Source organism: Meleagris gallopavo, chromosome 3 (assembly GCF_000146605.3).
Source record: "Meleagris gallopavo isolate NT-WF06-2002-E0010 breed Aviagen turkey brand Nicholas breeding stock chromosome 3, Turkey_5.1, whole genome shotgun sequence".
Classification (NCBI taxonomy): domain Eukaryota; kingdom Metazoa; phylum Chordata; class Aves; order Galliformes; family Phasianidae; genus Meleagris; species Meleagris gallopavo.
This window is the reverse complement of record NC_015013.2, coordinates 16,621,757-16,641,004: the sequence shown is the minus strand read 5'-3', so window position 1 is coordinate 16,641,004 and position 19,248 is coordinate 16,621,757. Positions and strand designations below refer to the sequence as shown.

At 34.7% G+C, this 19,248-nt stretch overlaps 1 long non-coding RNA gene across 3 annotated transcripts in view; it reads left to right on the top strand.

Annotated features, from left to right (window-relative positions):
* The window catches only part of LOC116216434, a 111,255-nt gene that overhangs the window by 26,657 nt on the left and 65,350 nt on the right, over positions 1-19,248 (top strand). For 2 of the 3 annotated variants that reach the window (XR_004159162.1, XR_004159164.1), the window contains exons 4-6: positions 7,500-7,541; positions 18,336-18,489; positions 19,113-19,196. This is a non-coding gene — a long non-coding RNA (uncharacterized LOC116216434). The remainder of the gene's footprint in view (positions 1-7,499; positions 7,542-18,335; positions 18,490-19,112; positions 19,197-19,248) is intronic. The other variant, XR_004159163.1, reaches the window with a different exon arrangement.

Genomic DNA, 19,248 nt, shown 5'->3' with positions numbered 1-19,248 from the left:
AAAAAAAGTACCACTGATATTCATTGAAGCTTTCTGAATGCTTAGCAAGACCAAACAGTGGATATGAGCACAGTGAGGCTGCGAATGGTGTGTTTCACCAGTAGTGATAGTGACAGTGGGTGCAGATATTTGTGAGCACAGCATGCAGGCTCTTGTTCATTGCTGGTAAAAATGCATAGCTAATCATGGTGACTATGTTGAAAAATAGCATTTTTTGCACACCAGCTTAAACTTGTGAAATGGACTGTTGCTGTCTATTTGTTCGGAATGGATTTATTTAGTGTGTCTAGGATGAGCTATTCAGATACTGATGGTGTGTGTTTCCTTTGAGTACCTTGAACCTCACAATCTGTATACCACACCCAGTTTCCAGATTTTAGCTTTTCTCAAAGAGTAGCTCATAGAAGATGAGCCTGGCTGCACTGTAATGTATTGTAATGTACGCTCTAATGTTTTCTGTTTTGACAGCAGGCCAGATGCAGCTACTGTGCTTTATTGGAGACACTGATGAAGTTCATCTTTGTTTTGTCTGTTTGAGTCAACTGTGGACCCAGTAGCAATATATGAAGATCACCTTCATGTTTTCATGAGATTTCCAAAATCTATTTAAGCTTGAATAACGAGAATTCTTAAATACAAATTAAGATAAAATTACAAGTATGAGTGTCTTTGAATATACATTTCTGCATGCCTACATACATTGTCTTAATTTTAAATGCTATCATGCATAATTGTAGAGCATTCTGAAAGAACAGAGTACAGTCAGAACTTCTGCCCACATAATAATTTATATTAATCACAGAAAGATTTTGACTATTAAATTGTCTTCTGAATGGAAGTTTTCAGTTGCAAAGTTTGCACAAAATGTACATATGTTAGAAAATATGACAGAATTTTAGTGTGACACATCAGTGAATGTTTGTATCTGGGTTATTCACCTTTAGGTGATTTGGATTTTACAGATGAGGAACTCTTAAGAATTGTTGGGCTTCTACGAGATTCTGTGTCATATATAAGCTTCTGCAACCATTTGAAAGGGGAGTAGATAAAATTTAGAAAAAAACTACTTATTTAATTCAGAGTTGAGCTGTTTTCTTCCTGAACAAACTGCATTCCTGTAAATATCAATTTTCCTGACTAAGAGGTACATGCATGTTTAGTTTGAAATAATATATTTAATAAATGTAATTGTACTATACATTGCTAGCATTAGTAACTACATAAAATTTGGAAGAATTGTAGAGAAATTCATTCAGTAAAATCAGAACACAGCCTACCAGCCTATATTTTTTGTATATTAACTCGGTGCATTAATTTTTTAAGCATGTATTAACAAATCAAAGTTGTTTAGTTAGTGTGCCCTTTTGAAGCTGGTTCCTTTTGGTTCTCAGGGGGAATGAAGTCTGAGGGTATAGTTTTTTTTGAACACTGAATGTTTAAGAATTATAGAAAAAATTCTTCCCACTCCACTACTCCCACGTAGAACATTTTTAACGTTTCTTCACTGCTGATTTCTTAGCATAGCATTTAACTTCCAAGCTGCTATTATAGAATTGCATAAACAAAAAATAAACAATGCTAAGATATGCACAGATTGATAAGAATTTGGGAAATGTTAACTCATATCCAGCTGCTAATATTTTTACTAAATTTTTATAATGTATTCTTTAACTATAAGCAGTTCTAGAATAGTTTTTATATGGGAAGCTACCTGAGACAAATATCCAGTTTGTTCATGAAACATGGTATCAGAGAATATGAATTTATACTACTTGTTAAGGATTAGTCTGAATTGTGAGGAGATAAAACAATTGAAACTCTGTGAAATATACAGATAAACTTTGACATTTGTAGTTATGGCAAACAAAGCATAAGCAATTATCATATGTTTGTCAGAATGGTCAGTTACTCATGAATAAAATAAAGTAGCTTTGAAAGTGAGATACAACCAATATAAAGATGTAAGAAATAATATAAATCCAGCATACCTGCTGAAACTTGGCAAACACATGCATAACAAGTTAAAAAAGCAGCTACAACCTCTAAAGGAACAAATGAAAGAGACAGTTCTTCAGCACTATCTTTCTTAGCTAAGGATGCTACACCTGATGGACATGACTAATTAAATGCTGTCAGGTCCTCTCTCATTCTATAGAGGACAAAGAATCATTTTTTATTTGCTGCTCAGTATTTTGCATTTGCAGGCTCTGCAGTCAGATGTGAAATATAATTATTTACTATATTATTTGGACCAGGGAAATTCGTATTTTCAGGAACTCTGTATTCATCTATTTATTTCAATCGTCATAAAATTCAAGCTGATTCGTGACAGCACCAAAACAGATTGAAACTGATTGCAACATACTGGTGAAAAAACAGATCAAAGATAGGAGCACAAGGGGAACAGTATCCAGATTATGCCAGGGATACGAAAGGTTGTGCTCTGAAACCCAAATGGGATTACCTGGTGGGAATAACCTTGTGAGATTTAGGTGCATAAATGAAACGTGTTGATAATTTGAAGAAAGACATTTTGAAATAGTAGTATCTGACAAGAGGAAGCATCCCAAATAAAAATAAAGTTGGAAAGAAAAATCTTTATTTACCATCTTGGAAGTGTTGCGTACATATCTGCCTATTTAAAGAGAAAATTCAAGAACTCTATGTTCTCCAGAACCAGAAAGGTCTAGGACTAGAAATTCTGTCAGATAACATCTGTGTCCTGTTTACAGTTAGGATAGATCAAGTATTAAACATTGCAGAATATGAGGAGTGGAAACAAGTTTACTGTGTACTTTGTGGCTTCTCTGAAATACTTTACAAAGTTCTTCTTAAGAAGAAGAAACAGAAAATAGATGAAAACTGGATTCTTAGCAGGAAGCACTCTTAAAAGTTGAGTCTAAGGAAAATTAGTTTCTTCAACCAGATTATTTAGGTTACTGTGATTTAATTTGATCTTTGAAAAAAACACAGGTGGAGAAAAAAAAGGAAAAAAAAAAAAAGAATTCAGCTTCCACTGCAAGACTTAGAGAGGAAGATATTAACCCCTTGGATTTCAAGGGATTCAAGTTGATCTAAATACTCCCACAGGTGGTCAACAAGACTTTTTTTTACTTTTTACTCCCCACTTTTTCCTCTACATTCTTTTGCAAGTAAGACTTCATATCAAAACAGTTTTAAGAGCTCATAATAATGCTGTAAGAAACACAGCAAACTGTAGCTTATAAACTCTCTGAGCAAGGGTCCATGATATGCTTCTTGATGCCTTTGGATACTGAAAGAGTTGTTCTGTGGTTTGACAGGCTCTTAAAAATAATGAGACTTGCAGTATGGTAAAGGCATTTACTTCTGTCTCAGATTTTGCAATTCTATCAACAGCTCTGGAGAATCATCCTACCGTGGGGAATAGTGATTGTTAATGGACACAGTTATTGGAAAGCTCTGCTGAGACTACAGATCATTAAATAGTTGCTTTGTTTACAAGAATGAAAGCTTAAAAAGTCTTATGATAAGATTTTGTGAACAGTACAGTAGCCTCAGGCTGTGGACTGAACTTGAGTTTTAGATAGTATGCAGGTCATAAGCATGCCACTAACAGTAGCATTCACATCATTACCTTATTTGCCATTTATAAATTCATAATGTTGTTTACATTTAAATGTAATTGGATCCAGTTGTGTATCAGCTTCCTAAAATGTGGGGATCAATCTTAGAAAAGGAAAAATTGTTCTGCTTCAATTAAAGCTTTGCAAGGAAAAGTAAGGAAACTGTTATTACTAGTTAGTTATCCTGTATCTGAGTAAGTCTTCGTTGTTTATTTGATGATAAGACTTCAAGGGATATTGACATAAGATATAGTAGGTCAGGCCTAATATTGCCGATTTTAGTAATGAGTTTGAAATTAAGTGAGTCATTGTATAAATGTAATTTAAAGGAGATGAGATTATCAGCACCGAAAATGAAAAAATAAAAAATTAAAAAATTAAAAAAAAATCTTTTTTTCTCCTTTCTCCAAACAGAATCCCAGAAAGAAGATGCTGTAAATGCTGGTACAACTTCAGCTGAAAGTTTAGAGAATTCTGTGTTAATCCAGTAGGGATAAATATAACTTTCTAGGTTGCCATTTTGTCTCTCATATCACGAGAATGAGAAAGTTAGTTGTTAATTTTAACCATTTAGATACTGTGTTGCTTGGTTTTGTTTTGACTGTTTTTGTGGCTGTTATCATGTGTTTAAATGGGGAAGCTGCAGTGTTTTTTTGTGTGTGTGTGTGCGTGTATGTGTGCATGTAGAGTAGTTGCACTAGTTGGTGTTAGAAAGGAGAATAAGAACAGACCAAGGTAATAAGGAAAACTGGATCTAATTTGAAAATGTCATAATCTCCCTACAATAGAAATCTTATTTCTCCCAGTGGGGATGGATATGCTCCTCCTATTGATTGTGATAACAAAAATAATGGATGTATCTGCCTCCACTAGTTTGAGGATTATGGGAAATGATTGCAATAAATGGATAATACTGTTTATATTTCAAGATGCTGAAAGTAACTCTCTGTCACTGACAGAAGTTTCTTATTTCAAAAATGTATTATGTGCAGAGTAAAAAAAAAAAAATAAAAATTAAATAACAGCCTCACCTGACCAAGATATTCTGAAAAGTTCAATGATTGAAAATCAGTGTAACTCTCTGTAATTAAAACATTTACTTCTGGAATTCCCTCAATTCATGTCTTAATAATATAATATTATGAGCAGAGAATATGAATGGGGAACAATAATGTAGTTTTGCTGAAGTGCTGGAAGTGAAACATTACTGGCGTTGTTATGACTCAGATACAGAGGTTAGCACTTAAGATGTCTAATATGATAGCAGGATAATGGTCTAGAGGTAGTTTGTGCTGCTAGTGTGCTGCCTAGCTCAGGACCATTATCTCACCTTTGACAGGCTGATTCAGCTCGAGCTATAACTGCAGCAGGAGGATTTTTTATATTTAATTTTGTTGTACTAGAGACATCAGATCATTCCTAAGTGTGTTACAGCATACAAAGTCTTAATGCTATTTTCATATTGTTTAAAAGAAAAAGAAAAACAAAACAAAACAAACAAACAAACAAAAAGATTGAAAGGTTGTAATGTTTCTTTAGTTGCTGTCCTTTCAATTGGCTTTGAAGAATTAAAAAAAAAAAAAAGTATTTAGATACGCTTTACTTTTGTAAGAATATATTTGGCTTTGTGTTCTATTTCAGCATTTAATTCTACTTCAATAATTCTTTGTTAATTAACTATAACAAAATCTATACCAGCTAGACTCAACCACTTTTGGTCTATCAGTGCCACCAGTGACTTTAAGATAACTTTCGTTTGCAGTGAACCAATGTTTGCATTTTGGTTGTATTTTCCGGATTACAGTGCCTTTGACACAAGCTTCCCAATTTCATGAAAATGATCTCCTGAGCAATTTATTTTCTAGCATTTCTATATCCATGGTCTTAACTTTCTCTTTTTACTGTCCCTATCATCTGACTTTGGCTTTATGATTGATGATTGTGCTCAGGTCAGTGACCATGGTCCTTAGCTTCAACAGAGTTTTATGAAATACTGCGTAACTGGGTAAACTAGAATTAAAAATAGCTGTGTGTATTTCTGCTCCAGCCTTCTCACAGAAAGTGCAACAAGCAGCCAGAGAAAATATGACTGCAATGTACTGAAATGTGTCATGTTGACACATCATGAAAAGGTATTGAAATATGTTCCTTTTACAGTAGCTGTAAACCATCAAAATGTGTGCATACAAAATTATACAGCAGGCGTACTGCAATTGTCCAGTGTTGATGGAAACCATCTTTTACCATGGACTATGATTTGTGAATTATAACTGTGACATTCATTTTTATGACTTCACAGGATGATTTTTTGTAGGCCTCACTACTATTTACAACAATCAACAATATATTAAATAACTTCTGATTTTTTTTCCTGCGAGCTTATCTCTAATTTACGACAGCAGATGAAATTCAGCAGTCAGTGCATTGTTGAAAGGAGAACCATATACTTAAACTTTGAACATGCATCCATATTAGAGTTTGTTACAACTTGGAATATTTTGTGCTTGTTGCATATAACTTGAAAAATATTTCAGAAATCTTCCTGACTTCAAGAGCTATTTATTTTCTCATTTTACATTAGAAAAGGTTTTATAAAAGGGGAAAAAGGAAGAGTGAAATGAAAAGAGAGAGGGAAAGCATAACAGAATACCAGACAAAGGAATTTTTTAAAAGATTTAGAGAAAAGGAATGAGCAAGATCTTGCATTCTGCTGTCAAAAGAAATAAATTCTGTTCCCTGTATCCCTACTCATATAATACAACAGGATTATGCATATATAACCTGCTCCTGATATCTGCAGATTTGTAGAGATCTTTTCTATCTTTTCTCTCACCTTACAGAATCTTGGGTGTTGGATTACAGTTCTGTTGTTATTATTGTAGTCCTGGAGTGTATTTATATGTAGAGTATTTCAGGATATCTCAGGATTGACTTAGATGGGAATAAAGGTAAACCAGAAGGTAAACTTTGCAGATTTTCCTTTTTCACAACCTCTCTTCTTCCATCCTGAAGACTATCTCTGATAGCAGCTGTATTTTGAAATTGCCATGTATTAAGAATTATCTGTGTTAGTCATTGGTAAGTATTCTACCTATGAACGAACCTCAAGAATAAATGCATTGACCAGAAGATTGACCTTAGAACTGAAAGCCAAGTACAGTTTCAGATATCAAAAATGCAGCATATGAGACATACATTAGAAAAATGTATGTGGATGGGCAACACTACTATCCACTTTTTTGCTCACGTAACCTGGATGATATTCTTAAGTGTGCCACTGTCAAGATCAATGCCAGTCCATCAACTGGTATTTTCCAAAGTAAGACGAATGGCTAGATTGTGACACTAATGTATTTTGTGTCTATTAAGAAACTTGTTATTACAGACATGACAAGGTAGGATGACCTGAATATGTATAGTGGTGGTAGATGATAGGTTATGGTATTAATGAGACTTTCTCATGACTACTTAAAGGGCTATTGGCATATCAATCACCTTCAAGAGCTTACCATACAGAATTGACGGTGAGCACAGATGTGGAAAAAAGCACCTGGTGTGATCTAGTACAAGTCAGTAAAGACTGCACTGTTTTCACACTCATTACTGTAGTGTGTAATTTATGCCCTTGGGGAGACTGCCAGTCTCTTGGTTTTTGCAGCCATGTGTTTGTAGCCACATGTCCTGATACAGCAAAACACATAAACATATTTAAGGAATTTCCTTAACTAACCTAACTGTAGTAGTGAGTTAACTGTACTAAGTATTTATAGTTTTGATAAGGCAAAAGTAAAGATGATTTAAATATGATCTTTGTTTTTGTTTTAAAGATTCTTTTAAGTAATAAGATATTTTCTGGATACAGTAAATCTTGATTGCCTCTCTTCTCAAAAACAGATGCAGTTCCTGTTTTATCAAATTTATATGTTTGCTATAATGGTGAGTTTTTTATTATTATTATTATTTCTTTTTTTTTCATGTGCTGTGGTAGTTTTTGTGTGTTAGAGCATATGAATATATGAAGATAGATCCCAAAATAATCCACTGGTTACTTGTAATCTTACATGTCATAGAAGATGCAAGCCAGGAGAGACCATAGCTGCATCCATATACCACAACCAGAAGATATACCCAAATGTGGCACTAACCTTAAGACATCTTGTAAAAGGACTAATAAGTATGAGAAGAGAGCAGAAAAGATCAGGGGAATTAATTCTAATTACGGTACAGCAGATGAATGAATATTAGGTTATAGGAGTCATTTTTGTAAACAAAATGATTACAGCTATAGAGGAAGGATGAATGAAAATGATATATTATGATTCAGAAAGACTTCTCTTTATTTTTCCTAAGCCAGATGACTACAGTAGTTTTGTCTTTTCTTGCCAAAAATACTGGAAAATTGAGCACAGTTTACTGTGCTCCATAACAAACCACACTTGGCATTGCATTGATATTAGGTCCTTCTCAGCCTTGGAAATTTTAATTAATAGAGATCCATATATTTGTAGCTGTCCGGATATTTGAGAGAGAGGTTTTTCTCATACTATCAGCCTTTGGCAGTTTGTAACTGAATAAATTTTCACTGACCATCACAATGTGACAGACTGTAAGGTGTAAATTGTCTGCTAAAATCTTCGGAGAAGTCTTGAAAGACAGTAATTGAAATAGTATTGTGACTCACCACAAGTAGTGATATTTAGAAGAAAGTAAAATTGTTTCATAATTCAAATTGTTGTCTACTATTAACTTAGAAGTATTATTGTCAGACCGGATAGCTTGAGAGTGAATGCCAGAAAATACTATTTCCTTCTGTTAATGTAACCAGCATATGATTTACACAGCCTCCAGCAAGCTCAAAATGAAGATGGAAAGCAAAATGCCGTTTGGTTTGGGGAGCCATATAGAACTTCTTTCCTAGTATTCTATGTCCTCCAGATAAAAAGCCTACATTCGTCCTACTTTTATTATAAAGTTCTGTATGCTTATTATTACTTTTTCTTCTAGTTTTATTTTAGCGTCTTTGACTGTGAATCACTACAGTTTTACAGAACTGAGTAGAATGCTTTAAGAATTAAAAATGAATTGGAAGAGCTTAGAAATGCACTGCAGTTCTATTTATACTCAAGAGAATCTTTTATCCCAGTACATAACAGAAAAAAATAAATAAAGTAAAAGAGAAGCACCATCCCAGCTCTTAGAGCTGCTCTGTGGAGTGCTCAAGTTCAATATCCATCCTACATAATTGAAATACAGGACCCAAGAGTAAGACACTGTAAAAATTTACACCTCGTAAAACTAGGGTAAATACAAGAACATCTTGCTGAGAAAGAAATATGAGCCAGAACAGTTGATAATATTTCCCTTCTCTAACAGATTTTAAAGGGAACTATTTGTATGGAAAGACAGACAGAAAAACACATATATACTGTAGGAAACAGATATTTATGTGTATATGTGTGGGTGTCTGTATACATATGTCTGTGTGTAATTGTATCTGATACCTTGTAACTGGATACACACCTATATTCTGAGATCATAAAGTCCTGTTGAGAAATTTTCCCTGAAATACATGGTCAAAGTGCTGTTTTCTGTATGCAAATCTTTTAGTTTGTTTCTTTTTAAACTTGAAATTAACTTTTCCTGCCTTATTGAATAATTCAATAGAGGCTTTTTGATTTTCAAGACAATTGTATTCAAAGCTGTAGCTTTAGTTTTTCTATTTTCTTTTTAGTCCTCCTGACTGTTTCAAGTCAGTTTAATCATTATTTTACACTGCTCTAATGTTGCTATTTTGCAATACTAATCACTCAGCAGCACAACAAATACCAGGTCAGGAGATTTCTGCTTCCAAATCAATAAAATGGAAAATCAGCTGATCTAAACGTTGATATAATAAGCTGATTTAGGAAAAGCTAGCTGAAAAAAATACAAAGAAAGAAAAAGGAAACAAGATATCAATTCTATAGTAGATAAAGATTTTAAGGGTAGTAAGAATTACTTTAATACTGCATGTAAAAAAGAAATAAAAATATAGATACTGCCTGATGAATATTAAATACTATTGAATACTAATAATATTAAATATTAAATATTTTGTGCTGTGTAAGGTGGAAGAGAATGAAGTATTCATGAAATTAAGGTTTCATTTATTTTGTCTACTTTTTATAGTTATTGTTCAGTTTAACGAAGGAAAACACCTTAATTTTAACCCAGTTGAAACCCATCCTTCTGTTTCATTCTTAGTACTTTCTGTGTAGAAACCGGTCAGGAGATACTAGTGAGGGCAGCCAGACAGTGACATCTCCTCCAAGCTGATAGTAGAATTTTATCACCAAAGCTGTTTTTAAACAATGTATCTGTTTCATTTGAGATGCAAGTTATATGTTCAATGAGGACACTTTTATTATGAAATCTAAGATCTGGAGTTTGGATATTAATACTAGATGATACCTTATGTCTAAGTACAGAAATAGGCCAGTCATTACTAATCTTGAAGACACAGTTGGCACCTAGTTCTCATTTTTAGTGAGAAGTGAAGTCGTGCTTAGTCCGCAGAATAAAGACAAAGAACAATGTAGAAATGTATTCTTAAATGAGAATTTTAATTTTTCCTGTAGTAACATTTTCTTAACCTGCTTACATTTCATTTGCTTTGTACCTGGGTAACACTATGGAGAAGTTTTAGATTAGACAAAAGGAAAAACTTTTTTTTTTGAAGAGTGGTCAGGCACAGGAATGGCTTGCCCAGGGAGGTGGTGGAGTTGCTGTCCTTGTTCAAGAAGTGTTTGGATGAGGAGCTACAAGAGGTGGGTTAGTGGCTTGTGGTAGCAATGGTAATGGGAGGATGGTTGGACTAGATGATCTTGTAGGTCCTTTCCAACCTTGTGATTCTATGATTCTATGAAAGGGGAAGGAACAGAAAGTCAGATTATCTCTGATGTTTGCACAAAAGTTAGTGAAAAAGAAATGGCTTGAACTTTGATTTACTGAGGTTTAAATTGGAATATTAAATAAACTTTTTTTTAATACAAATTTGCTTTGATGAGACACGATTCCCTAATCCAGCCCCCATACTCTTCAAAAATGATCTTATCTTTCCTCCCGCTTCCAATGGTAAAAACAATTTAATTGCTTAGAAACAGCCCTTCTAAAATCAAGTATCAATAGATTATTTATAAGGTGTCCAGATGGTAATAGCTTATTATATTGTTTACAACTATTCTGAAAAATTTAAGAGGAGTCTGTAGAAAAATCTAAAAAAATTTCTCATTGAAATAAGAAGGAATCAAACCATTTGTTTCAGTGTATATTATACAGATTATATAATGCATTATGAATTGTTCTGAGAACAGGATTTTGAGATCTGAAATAGGTCATATAACATTGGCTGAGATAAAGCTGTCATACAGATACGTGAGACTGTTGTGACCATTTTTATCACTTATCTGGCTATAAAATGAAAAATTCCTGAAGGAGATAGGCAAGGAATATATGAAATGATTAGTTTGTCAAGAAAAAAATATGTGCATGGATTACTACTTTCTTTGGATTTTAATAAGCATTTGATAATTTGAGAAAATGAAGTCAGTGGTGAATTCTGTCCTTTAATTGAGAATTCTTAAATTGAGAAATAAGTTTGAATTGGCATAAATAGGTGCACTGTTGATTTAAAACTCTCTGAAAGATTAGAGCCGTAAGCAAAAATATCTGTAGTTAGGGTTAGCATTGTACTCCTACATGAGGCAGCAATTTGGGTCAGTCTTTCCTCTAAAAAAAGGAACGTCACACAGATGAAGGTTGGTAGTATTGTCATGAACTGATCTTCAGATTATGAGTGAGAAAGCTGAAGGGAAATATGTTTGAGAAAGGTGGAAGTGAAAGTTCATCCTTTCACTGGGATAACGCTACAGAAAACCATAGTAAAATAACAGATCAAGGAAATAAACCAAAGCCATAAAGAAAGCCAACAGAGTCCTTTGCTCCAAAAAAGTTGGCAGAAGCCTAGCAAAAGATTCTGTTTTGAGATCTAGAGTAATTTTAACAGGTATAAGACTTTTCTGTAAAGCAGGAAATAAGTGAGTTTGAATGACTATGTTGTGATAATTAATATATATGTTCTTTATAACTGAGTTTAGTGCAATCTGAGAGTCAACTTCTGTGGAACTTGATAGGAGGTTGGGCAGAATGGGGAGCAAGGTATCTTCAGTGCATGTTCCCAGGATGTTCTTCATCAGAACTGTGACTAAGTCTTTGCTTTCTAAGATTACTGATCTGGAGCCTGTTTGCAAAAGGTTAAAAGAAAACAGTGAATGTATCTCTGCATTACTATGTACACAAAAAACAGCCCTGTTTTTCAAGTACTGTGAACATCTGTTGAAGAAACTTCATAGATATGGAGTATATGAAGCATGTAAAAGAATGGTGGTAGTGGAAAGATACAATTCTGTTCATTCTGAATTTTGAGCATAGAATAATTATTTTTTTAAATTTCTTCTTACTGCAGAAGAGCGATGTGAGTACAGCAGCAATCTGATAACAGTAATATTCATAGCAAAAGGTTTTGTAGTTTTCACCCACTTCTCCTATTTCAATAATATACTGGCTCTTTCAGTGAACTATATTAAAAAAAAAAAAAAAAAAAGAAAAAAGGAAGAGAGAGAGAGAAAGAAAAAGAAAAAAAGCTGAGATAGGAGTCTGGCTTTATCCTGAAATGAAAGCCTTACTCCTGGCATATTTGCAGAAGTTTACAGTGCATTTGAATAGGAGGAAAATATCACAGAATGTGCTATCATATTTGGAAAATTGAAGTCCTACAGAAGTCAAAAGAACTGCTTCTCTAATTTTACCTTCATTATGAAGTGCCTTAAGGCCCTAGCTGTACAGTCTCTTTACTGTTGCTTCACCCACAGCCATTGCATCTATGCTGTGGATCTTTTATGGAAAGGCTGCAGCCACCTCTTAATAATAGATACATTCGTTTAGTGCTAGACTGAGAAGTCTTCCTGAATAGTCAAAACAAAAGAGTTCAAAGACATCACTTACCTTGTAGCTTGTTGTTATTCTGCTCTTGTAACTCATTTTGAAAAACTAGAAGACCCTGTTGTTAATCAGTTGTGTGACATGTTTAAAAACTTTGCATGAAACTTCATCACAAAACAGGGAATGGGTATAATAAGTCTCTTCTGGGAAAAGAAAAAAAAAAATTACATTGAATTAGTATTCATCAGAATTGACTTTTGAGTGCATGTCTGTCTTGGGCTGCTCATGCTGGAAGGAGCAAATTAATAAAAAGGGGAATAGCGAAGAAGGGACAAGAGAAGGATTTGTCCTTGCAGGACTTGACTAGAGGATGCTGGAGCAAGAGTGGAGTGGATGGTACAGGGGTGGTATGGGAACGAGTGAAATCTGCAGGTAGCTGGCTGCTATGCAACACAGCTGCAGGCACAAATACACATTATTCTCAGGCTGACCAATTTCTCTTCTGCCCCCAGGATCTATCTTCAAAGAGAGGCAGGGGAGTGAGCAAAATAATTAACAAAATCAAGAAGTAGAGGCAACAAACAAATGATCCAAACACAATGGCAACAAAATAGGCGGAGAAGAGGGAGAAACATAGCTGTGGGATGATTGATTCAGCTAAGTAGATATTTCAACCTATGGTAGACTGTCTTTACATATTAAAAACTCATGTAGTAAGACTTAAAAAGAAAAAAGATATGTTATTTTGGCCTTGAACAAGGAGATAAATGAAGCATTTGCTGTTCTTGTTCAACAGCAAGTGTTCCCCTTGTAAAGCTTTGGGTCACTTTCATTTAAAGTAAACTGAAATTGACCTGTATAACCTAGACACCTTTCTTCTGGCTTAGGAAAGTGAAACACAACTTCAGAAAGGCGTGTTTGTGTAGAAATGCAAGGAATTAAATTATTTGCTGTTTGCTTGATATCTTTATTTTAATCCTCATTTCATTTTCACTTAGACGCTGGATAAGGTAAATCAATGTTAATGTCTTTTTATAGAATTGATATTTTCCATTAACATATATAATACAATAAATCTCCTAAAAGGTCTGTTCTGACACATTTTTTTCCTTTAACATATGGCCTTGCCAGAGGAGGACAGAAGAAATATTTTTCTTTATAAAAGATGATGTTCATATTACTCATGTAAATTAGTAATGCTAATGCTGCTAGCAGGGTCCTTAAATCAGAATATCATCCTGCTCTTTTCAAGACCATATTCTCACGATGAAATAGCCATTGCTAAGATGGGTAGTAATTACTACTGATACATAAGGAGGAAATTAGTGTTTGAAATAATTAGTATGAAAAAACAGACGTATGAAATGGGAACCTGAGTCGTTTGTTATCTAAATGAAATGCAGAAGTTAGTAACATTCTTCAAGAAAGAAATAATGTCATGGGGTCTGAGTCCAGGTAGGAGAGAGTGCAGAAGGTAGGCCCATGTGCTGTGATGGAGAGATCTAATCTCTGTAGATTGAGATTTCTGTTGCTGCTGAACCAACACTGCAGTGAGTGGTGCTACTGGGATCTGCAGGCAGGGATATACAGTGACAAGTGGAACAAGACCCTCTCTGCCAAATGGCAAAAGCTGTTTAAAAGAGGTTTGCCTGTTGGAGAAATGTTTTGCACTAAAATCTTTTCTCCTGCTTCCCACACACCTTTGCACAGACCTGCTTTCTGCTACAGGGTTAGAGAGTGAAGCATGTATGGACACTGAACCACTATGAACATGAGATCTAGCCCACACTAAACCATGTGAGGTTTTGGTAGCACATTTGAAAATGGTACAGTTGCTTGTTGAAGAATTCTGGCTAAATACAAATTATTTTCTTGCATTTCTGAATGTTTTTGGAAAGAGGAAAGTAGAAAGAATGGAGATACCGTTCTGGAGGACCAGGACTTCTGAAAATCAGGAGAGAATTAGCATTGATTTGCAGATAAGAAACAGAAACAGCATAAACTACTTCAATATAATACATATTTTAATATAATTGACTGGAAATCTAAATATTCAACACAGCAGATAAATTTTCCTGTGAGATGGAGTAAGAATATCATTGTTAGTAATGTAATTCTCTGTATTAGACCACATTTCTAAATAAGCTTTCCTCATTGATAGGCACAACATCCTTGCTTATTTACCACAGATGTTGAATAAGGTAAAAACTAACCTCTGTAAAACAGGTGCTGAACACACTCATGAAACAGTGCTGTCATCTGCACAGAACAAACAGCCTGAGGTGGAAAATACATTAAGAAGGATCTATGTGTATTAGTTGACAATGCCTATCCAAAAATAGTGCAAAATATATTCCTGTTGCTTAATAAATAAAATAGAGCTTTTTAAGTGAGAAAGACTTAAAAGTTTCCAAAGCCTAATATTTCAGTTATTGATAAGTACATATTAGGAGCATCTCTCACAGTAAGACAGGACCGATAGGAAGATAGATACAGTAAGACTGGTATGCAGTGTTGCAGCCCATGCTGGATTGCAAGATTTGCACTGTTGTGCTCATGCATGGATCAAAACCTCTGATTTGAACAATGCTTCATTGCAGGCTGGCTACAGTCCTGCTCCTCAAAACTGGGCTATTTTAGCTTAGCATCTTGGCCCTGCAAACATGTCCAACTTCCCCTCAACTCAGTTTTACTCAGTTATTTCCTACAGCTAACACCTACAACTTTCAAAAGCAGGTAGTCTCAATTGTTTATAAGTAATTCTTCTAATTGACAGATCTTTAGATTCTATGCTTGACTTATTTTCTCCTGCAGAACCCTTGGCAAACCTCAGATGGGAGGTTTCTAATGCTTTCCACTTCAAGAATGACCTGCCTGCAGCCTACCCATGATAAGGGTCTGTGAAACTGTGATAGCATGCTTCCCCAGACAATTGCCATTCTGACCACTAGCTCCATGTGTCACTGAGCCTTTCTGTTCACAGAGCTTATCAGGGTTGTGGTTTCCCTCATACTGGGTCTGTGCTGACATGATTCAAGGACTGATTGATAACTGGTACTGTGTGAATGGATATAGGTGGCCACCCTCATCAGGTTGCTGATCTCATTTGTTAATTTTCTAGACAGAGAAGATAATGTTACACTGAGTTACCTTTGCCAGAGAAAGTTAAACGAATAGGAAAAGGTTATTTGTAATACTGAAGTACAAACAGAAGTAGCAAAAGGCCATTATGCAGTAATGTTGCAGTCAAGGAAACAGTGTTATGACTCAGATGAATTAATACTTTGTTTCAATAACATCGGTTGTGTTGAACAAAGGAGCAAAAAGCAGTAGATAAAAAACACTTACATGGCCAAGGAAACATACACGTTCAAACTCAAAGAAAAACGTAGTACAGTTTCTGTTCTCATGCTGAAACAAACTGTAAGCTATTCTTCAGAGAACAAATAACTGGCACCTGAAACTGTGATACAACAATTAAAATCTTAAAAAATATATAAGCCAAGAATATTGTTCTCAGACAGAAGAAAGAAAAATACAAATGTTTTGTTTAAGAAAAAAAAAAAAAACTTTGATAATATGCAGAATGATTAAAAGAAAGAGTAAATAATTGTTAAAAGTACCTGATGTACAAAAGATTCAGTACAATCTAACTTGATTGAAAATATGATTGGTATTCTAGACTCTGTGACTGCTGTACATGATTTTGAGACCTCTTGGGGAGATATTCGCAAAGACAAAAGAATTCAGGAGGCAGTATAAAATACTTTTGAAGTAAGCAAAGGATTTCATAATTAGAGCAATTAGTCTACTGACAAGTGAAGTCAGAGATGATAGAGGTTGCACCTAGATTTTTTTTAATTATTATTTGTTAAAGATATCTAACAAGTGTGTGGAGTTTGTTTATTTGTTTTCTGTTGTTTTTTGTTGCTTTTTCTTTGAATTACATATATAAATTTACAGCATCAGCAGGAAAAAAAAAAAAATGGTAGATGCATGCTAACAAAATTTGCTGATGGCAGAACCTGAGAAGCATTGTCAACATAAAGGTGGAACTGGAATGTCACACAGTGGTGTCCAACATTGATAAATGAAGTAATAAAAATGGGAAAGATGTAATAGAAAATGCAGAGTCATGCCCCTGGAGACTAATGAGAACATCTGTTAAACCATAGCATGTTGTAAGGTAGAAAATGAAGGAGAGAGGGAAATTCGATGCTTAGTATTCAGTGTTTGACTGTTTTTGAGTCACCATTGTGATATGGATGAGGAAAGGGTGTGTGCAATTCTGGGCATTGAAAGGGAAGTTTTAAGGTTGTTGTACAAAACACTGATTAGACCTTTGGAGGATTGCTTAAAATTCTGTCCACCACCCTTGAGAAGAGATCAGTTTCCAACAAGAACTGATGAAGAAAGTATGTACTAGAATAAAAAGAGAATGGAAAGCTCATCTCCTGGGACAATACTAAAAGAACTTGTCTTGCTTATGATAGAAAAACGAAGACTGAAAATAGATACAATGTATTTTCTGTACTCTAAGGAGGGGATAAGGACTAGAAAGAGAAGAGCTTTGAAGCTTAAAGGACAGAACTTATTTAAAAGCAAATGAATATAAACATGCTGTAGGTAAAATGATTGTAAATGTAAAGGCCTTCTGGATGGGAGAAGGGATACAAAAGTGCTTGGAAAATTACATTTGAAAGAAATTACCAATGGTTTCAGTTAGATTATATAATATGTTTGTGATTGCACAGGAGCATCGTCAGTGGGTCGTCAGACCCAAGAAGTCTTTAATGCCCATGTGCCTCTTTACCCAAGTGATATAAATTGGTATGAAGACCCTTAAGCTTTTCTGTACTAATTAACCGTGCTTCAATACTACTCACCTCTCAGCAAATCAGCACTGCATCTTAGGTAATTAAGTTTAGCATATCTCCCTGCAGTGAGTACTGGCTTCTGGGAATCTTTCCTGAGGACATCTTTCCCATAAATTTTGAAACTATTTCTGAAAAAAACATCTTTCTTCAATATGCATGAGTATCTGAAAAGGAACTTAAGTGCATATTCAGAGTGGCTCACCTCTCTTAGTGTGTATGGTAGAAATAATTCTGCTGTAATATCAGTATAGGTGATAAATGCTAAAAATAGTCTCAAGTGTTTCACTGTATGTAATTGTAATTTCAGTCTCATGTTTATTATGGACTACACAAATCACTTTTTGTGACAATTTGTTACTCATTCTTCAAAGCGGTACTTCTAATTGTGTTTTGGGGTTATTTTCACTACAGTTGTACCTGCCAAGAAAAAAAACATTTTAAAGTAATGTTGCTTTTCATCTGAGAAACATAGTACTTCCTTAGAAGAAGAGAGAAAGATGAGTTTAATACAAAAGGGAGCTGAGTCACAAACCATGAAAAACATGTTTTATTTGTGCTTCTCATGAAAATCCTGCCACGAGGCACAGATTGCACCTGATTGTTGCATTTCACATAAGAAAGAGAATGCTGCAATTCTCCCTCACAGGATAGAATGATCGGTACAATCTGTAGATGTAGATATACAAGGTCTGTGACATGAAATCATCTTTTCTTCCTGTACTAAGCAAAGACAGAAGAGTGAGGGATAGGGATAAGTCTCTGGGTCCTTTTCCAGATGACCCCACCTGATCCAGGAGACATGCTACATGGACATTGCTCTAGCTCAATGCTTATTTTCCTGATTTGCACCGGTAAACACTCTCTTCTATTTCAGGTTACCTCAGAGTAGTTCTGCATGTCACTGTGAAGTAAATGGTGAATATTACATTAAACCTTGTGTTCTATATCTTCCTTACTGAAAACATGAGGAAAAAGTAGCTGTGTGTAGTGAAGACAATCAGGCTGCAAGAGGAGGGAACAAGTGGAAGGTAAGGCATGATCTGCTGTGTAACAGAGGATGAAGTAGCCAGTTTGACACATGGAAAAATAAATTTAGATTAGAAGCACACAACTTTAAGATGTGAACTTAGTCAAGCAAGAGGAAAAGCCTGCTGGTTTTCTAGAATATTTAATTCAGTTGCTAACAATAAAAATGCACAAATTAGGGACATTATAATTTCCTGAAAATGTCTGGCTCACTGAAAGCAGGGCCTGAACAAAACAATGTGCGTGCAGTTTTTAAAAACTCTGCCTTTAGAAATGGGGAAGAATTACAAGACTTTACTTTGGAAAGGCATGCTGACAGCTGTAAGAAGCCAGTGTTAACAGTACTATTAAAATTAGTGTAACTGACTGTACGAGTAGGGCAATCGGGATTTGGTCCTATACTCTTGCTTTGTAAACATCAGCATCCCTTAGATGAATATAATATCGACTAGTGAATGACATGTTAAAGCCTTAGTAAAATTAACTGTGTTTGAAAGGCTGTTCCTTTAAAATGGAAAGTAAATGGCTCAAATGAAATGTGGGATGCAGGAGGAGAGGAAATCAATAAACCAACAAACTGTTGATGATGTGGAAATAACTTCTTTATGTTTTCCTGTTTCTGTAGTTTATAGTTAGCACTAGTCCATCAACTTAACAGCTTTCTGCAAGTGAAGAAAACTAAATCCAAACTCAGAGACTGTTGGTTGTGGTGAGTTCCCTTTTCTTCAATGAATTCTCCTTCCTTCTAGGAAACATAAGAT